Raw genomic sequence first — 6,355 nt, forward strand, 5'->3', positions numbered from 1 at the left:
CAATGGCATGAGCTACAAGTCACACTACAGCAGGTGTGCCTCTAGCAGGCTACTTACTACAGTTTCTTCCTTCTCTGATAGAGAGTGATTTAATTCTCTGTGCCTCACTCTGAACCCGTCCACGACAAATCCTCAGGGCTATCTCTCCACAATCAATAGTCCTTAAATTGTTTTTACAAAAATTACATTTTCCCCTTCAGAGGAATTTTGCGGGCACCTCTTAAACTTCTGGGTTGTTTCTTCCCAAGAACACGTAGAAATAGTGCCAGTGTGTGTGTGTGTGTGTGTGTGTGTGTGTGCGCGTGTGTCGATGGGTGGGGGGTTGTTAAGAATAAGTCATTATTTTGGCTCCTGGGATTATGATGATAATTTAATTTTTAATTTTCAAGACGTTACTGTAGTGTCTTTAAGATAAGCCAACGGTATAAATACATATTTACAGCTGCTGTATTTTGTTTTATTCACCACAGAAGTACATGAGGACATGCATCCTAATACTCCAGTGTGGTGATCAGACAGGTTTCTAACTATCCTGATGCTTGCTGTAGAAAATAGGTCACACACAAACTGTGAAATAGATTTAAAGTCCACTGGAGATAATTAATTGCTACAAAATGCATCAGAAGGCAAAGATCCTTTCTAATTCAATTTTCAATAATGGCAGAGTTCATGAAGAACTAAAAGAGAACTGAAACTTCTGTGAAAGTAATAATAGAAAAAAAAGACATAAAATTCCTTTCCTAGGGAAAAGGAAAGAAGCTGATGAGGAAAAAATAATCAGTTCTGGGAAAGCAAATTTCAGCAAGTTTAGGGCACTGGCAAAAAAAGACTTGGGAAGAAAGGAGTCCAAAGAGCTGGATGGCCTTTAAACAAACAATTTTGGCAGGTGAACAAACTGTATGGGACATGAAGGACAGGGAACAGCCTGCCAAATTGGCAAAACGGAACTATGCAAAGTTCTGAAAGGCAAATTAGGGAACTAAGAAAGGATGTCCAGCCAGATCACCAAGGATGAACAAATGTGTAGGGACCACATCAAAAGTGAGAAAGATAATACAGTGTAGGGCAGACATAGAAGACATCAGAAAGTGGTTAATCGGCCGCACGAGTAAAAACCAAGTTCTTACTGACCGTGTTATCATTCGGTTGAATAACCACCCCTGGATTTCACATTTTTCCGTGCAAGCCTGTTGCCTGGCACCACAGGAGGCCTTTTGGAAGAAGAAGGATTACCGTGGCTGTGTGATCATCGAAGGTGAGGACGCTCCGCTTTCAATGACCCTGGATGACGCCAAGCCAGATGGATCGCTGCCCGCCATCATGGGCGTCATCCTTGCCTGAAAAGCTGACCGCCTTGCTGAGGTCCATAAAGAAATAAGGAAAATCTGTGAGTTCTACGCCAAAGGGCTAGGATGGATCCCCAGAAGCTTTACACCCGGTGCACTACGACGAGAGAGGAGTAATGCTCCGGGGGCCGCCACACTCCTTCTTCCCCCTGGGCTCAGGGCTCAGGACAGGACAGAAGGGCGATTCGCCAGCCCGTAGGCAGTATCTGCTTTCCAGGCACGGAGACTGCCACACAGTGAAGTGGAGAACGGGCGGCTAGAGAGGTCTTGAATGCTCTGGGGAAGGTGGCAAAGACAGACATATGAGTCCAAGAACCTGAATCAGAGGATGCTGCAGCTGCAGACACCACCCACACCTTCTGGGAGAGGAACCTGCTTTCTGTGACAGGCCTGCTGAAGATCATGGGATTTTCCACATCGATAACTGCCCTGTGGTTTGTGGTGTACAAATTCAGGCTGCTGACCCAGTCCTGAAGTTTCAGTTTCACGCTTGTTGCTTTCTCTTTCCCAGCATCATAACAAGGAAAATATTGACAGATTTAAAGGCTATGTCATCGGATTATCTTTAAGTGCACTGATTTACCCCTCAGTTTAATCTCAGTGTATCACCTCCTTAATTTCAGTAGGATCAAGCTCCACCTTGTGATGTCTGTAGACCAACCTGTATTGATTAGTAGAAAATAACTTTGTTATCAATTTCTTAATTTCAAGAAGTTAAACTTGATGTGCTCGTAAGAAACAAAAAAAATCATTATATAGTATATTAATATATAAGTAATATATGATATCATTATAGAATAGTGGTATCATTGTTATCCCACTTTACCTGTGTTCACTCAGTCCTCAGACTAGACCTAGGGGGATTGGTAATATTTATTATCCCATTTTACAGAGGAGGAAACTGAGGCACAGATACTAAGGCTATTGGTTTTTGAAGGCATTTGAAGTGGCAGAAGTTTTTCCTTGGTAAATTACTGAGTAAAAGTCACGCATCATAACTTCAGACTTACTAGTCTCCTTTACTTTCCTTGAACATTCTTCTGCTGTGTTTCAACTGAGTACTAAGTACCCCACCAAATAGGGTACTTAGCACTCAGCTGAAACACAGCAAATGCACGAAGGAGAGACTGTCTCTGTTATTCATCCCTGGCCAAAGCTACCCTTGTGGGCTTTTATTGTCTATGCAGCTTCTATCTTCCGGTATCTTCCTTTGGTTTTTAATTAATTAATTAATTAATTTTTAGTTTGAAGATGACATAATCTTACAGTTAAGCTTAAACATCTAGCCTCACAATTACATTTAAATATGTGGCACTTAGTAAATGGTCATTAATATTGATTGAAGGAATGAATAAATAAAGCATGACATTGGTTTTTAAAGGAAAAAATAGGCTTCCTAGAAAAATAGAAACCCTAATTCTTACACCACCACTTGGGCCAAAGATAAGACTAAAGGAATACAAAAATGGGAGACAGCCTGACTAGCTGTGGAAACTAGGCAAAGGGGGCATTTACATGTCAGAAACATAACAGAATTTCTGCTAAATATATTCGGAATAGGAACAGACTAAAGGAAGTTACTAAAGGAAGGTCAAGTGTGCAGAGTTTCCAAACAACGTCTATCATCTAGCAGTATATCTTAAATTTTTTTCTAGGTGAATTACCACTTCAGTTGCTTATAAACAACCCATTCGTTGCATGTATGCTAATTTAATTCTTAGTAACATTTAGACTGCATCAAGTTTTGCTTTTACTAAACTGGCACGGAGCATCAAGAATTTTCCTTATTTTTAAAGGCAACTGCTTGCAGAATGAAAAAAATAGAATTTTCAAAAAATATAAGGAAAAAAGCAAATAAGGCCAAGTACATATAACAGAAGATTAAAAAGCAAAAGGAACTGCAAAGAAGTTTAAAACCGCAAAATAAGATGACAGAAGAGCAAATATACTACTAAGTGTAAGTGGATGAATGTACCTCATAAGAGGTTTAAAAAAAAGCCCTCTGTGTTTGTGTCCAGAGCAAACTCAGTTTGTTCAGTTTATATAAGGCACTAAAAGAAAAGTTACACATAAAAATTAGAAGGATACTCAACAAGAAATTATGCAAACGTTTGTATGAAGGACCTGGGTTCTTTCCTTCTCTCTGCTCTGTGCTGGCTTTTAGGCTTGTAGCAAGACGGCTGCAGCAAATCCAGGGGTGACACGAGGAACAGCCATCGTCAGGTGGCGGGGGAGACCACGGCTCTACTCAGAAGAAGGACGCTTTCCCAGAGGCTCCCCGCCTGTCAGCACACTTCATTTTGGCCGACACTGAATCTCATGCCCAACAACCAACCAACTGGAAAACAGAATGCACTCACCCGTAGACCAACCAGTCTGAGACATTTAGCTGTGTGAAAGAGAAACAGGTGGTCTACCTGAGCAAAACCGAGCTTCTATTGGAAGGAAAAGGGATAAATGGATTTTGATTAGGCAACCAGTGATGATCACAACAGCAGATAAATGTTGATCAAAGGAAAGCTGATATATACTTAACAGACTTAAGGGCAAGAAAGCATTATTAAAGACCAAGAGTTGCTTTACTTAATGATAAATTCACCAGGAAGACATAATTATTCTGATTCCCTATCCTCCAAAAAAAAAGACGTAGCCTCAAAATATATGCAGCAAAAAGCAAGCAGAAGCACAAGGGGGAAATTAACAATTTACGATTACAGATCATAGTGGATTGAGCAGACCAAAATTTAGAGAGAAATGAGAAAATATGAACAACAGAATTAAGCCTGGCATAACTGCTATGTATGTGTATACACTGTGTATGTAGCTAGTCCCACAAAAATATAGTAAATACGTATTATTTTCAAGTACACATTGAACATCTTCAAAAATGGATCATATTCTTGACTCTAAGGCACTATCAACAAAAAAACCCAATGCATTAAAATCAGAAATACAACCAACAGCTAAAGATAGCCAAGAAATCAATATATTCAGAAATTTAAAAACCCACTTCTAAATAATTCATGGCTCAAAAAGAAATCATATTGAAAACAGCCAAATAGAACTGATCGACAATGTAAACCCTACACATTAAAAACTCACACAGGATTATTTGCAGGGAGAGTTCTTTCTAAGCAAACCGGAGCTAATCTTTTTTTAATAGCATATTTCCATCCAAAATGTTGACATTGATAGAAGAATTCAGGGAAACATTTTACTTCTTCCATGCACACTGGGAAGACTGCCCTCTGTTCTTTCTTTCCCTGGGTGTTTCCATGAAGTCTCAGCTAGAGTCTGTAGGCTGTTCACTTTATTTAACATTGTTGTAGCAATTTTACAGAACCAGCCAGTCCAGTAAAGGTCAGCCCTTCTGTACTGCCCCCAATGCCCCCGCAGAGGAACGTTTCCTTTATCCTATCCGGTGGTCATCAGAAGAGTCTCTCACTCCCTTCCTGGACCACGCTACCAGGAAATCGAAATTGCCCCGGGTATTGCCAAACTAAACATCTCCGAGTCGACTCTTATCATTAGCTTCACAACTCTGCACAGGGGTGACCTCCTCTTCCTGGAACATCCTCATATGTGTATTTACAAATCTATGGATTTTAGTTATTAGTCCAAAGCCACGCAGCATTTCCCTTCTAGCAGTCACTCAAATGAACTGCGTGGCCAGCCTGATGCAAGGAAAGAGGAAAAAATAAACATTTCAGTGTCTGCCCTAGAGAGGGAGGGTTTGCAGAAGAGTCTTGCACTTGGCTTGTCTAATAGGGCTGATAATAAACTCAAATAAGGAAGATGAATATGATGACTTCAGCTTCCACGTACATCATAAGAATAATCCATTCTTGTTATATTTTAAATTGATTTCTTCTCATGGGTATTTAAAAATCCACAAATATTTTTACAGATCATCTGCTATGATAAAGAGTGATTTTGCACATGGTTGCATTAAGGAAAACCCATTTTAGTTTCCTTTGACTTCACCCTAAGATCTCAGATGTTGGCACTCTTAACCGAACAAAGGATAGACTTCCTTAAGCATGTTTCATGATAATAGCTTTCATTTTATTTTGGTTGGCTAGATGTATACTGCCTCTCCAAGACCTCAATTATATAACCTGGGATTTCCACATTGTTTTTGACAGAAAAGTAGAACAAAAATAAGTTATGCAGACTAAATTTGAAACACATGATATGGAATTGAAAGGACTTAGTGATGAAAAAGTTGTCTGAGTTAGGGTAATCAAATCTTGAAATAGATTTCTTCTTAAACAAGCAAACAGTTCAAAGTATTTGGCTACACATCACTGTTTTCTCAAGCCTGAAAAGATTATATTGCTCCATCTCTCAACTATAGTATATTTACAGCTGGACTTTGAAGCTGATGCAGTAAACATCAAACTCTTACCCCAGTCTTGGGTTATAGTCTCCATTAAGCCTCGGTGAGGCTCTGGCTTCAGTATCACAGACAGCAAGCAGAATTTTGTACACTTGAGGAAAAATAGCAAGGTTTTGAAAACCATGGACTCTTGCAACAGATGTTCTGCTTTTGTCATTCCAATAGGATTAAGCTGCTTTAATCTTCTAATGCTATAGAGCCAGGCTTATATTAGACTCTTATTTAATACCTATTATTCAATACCTTACAGGTTCTTAACCTATTTGGAGGTCATAGACACTTGTGTACATCTGATGAAAGCCATGGATCTGTATTCTCGAAATTTTGCCTGTCATTTCTATCCACATTACAGACCCTGAAATCCACTCGTGGATCCCAGTTAAGAATCTGTATCCTAAGGAATCTGAGAATGAAAACTCTGGGAAAAAAGAGGATTTTGAGTAGTTTTTCTTTAACTTTTGGAATACAAGATCCTCTAATTGAACATTGGATGTATATAGGGGCCATCCATTTTTAGGTAAATTTCTTTAAAAAGATTCATAAGGATTTAAAAAAAAAGTATGTAATTGTTGAGGGATTTTAACATTTGCAATCTTTTCACCAAAAATCC

General features: G+C 39.2%; 1 pseudogene; it reads left to right on the forward strand.

The window, feature by feature from the left end:
• The first annotated feature begins 1,011 nt into the window (after positions 1-1,011).
• LOC113628222 (amine oxidase [flavin-containing] A pseudogene) lies at positions 1,012-1,820 on the forward strand (annotated as a pseudogene).
• Positions 1,821-6,355: the final 4,535 nt, after the last annotated feature.

The sequence above is a fragment of the Aethalodelphis obliquidens genome, unplaced genomic scaffold, assembly GCF_003676395.1.
Source record: "Aethalodelphis obliquidens isolate GAN/ISIS:26980383/991018 unplaced genomic scaffold, ASM367639v1 scaffold23, whole genome shotgun sequence".
NCBI classification, from domain to species: Eukaryota; Metazoa; Chordata; class Mammalia; order Artiodactyla; family Delphinidae; genus Aethalodelphis; species Aethalodelphis obliquidens.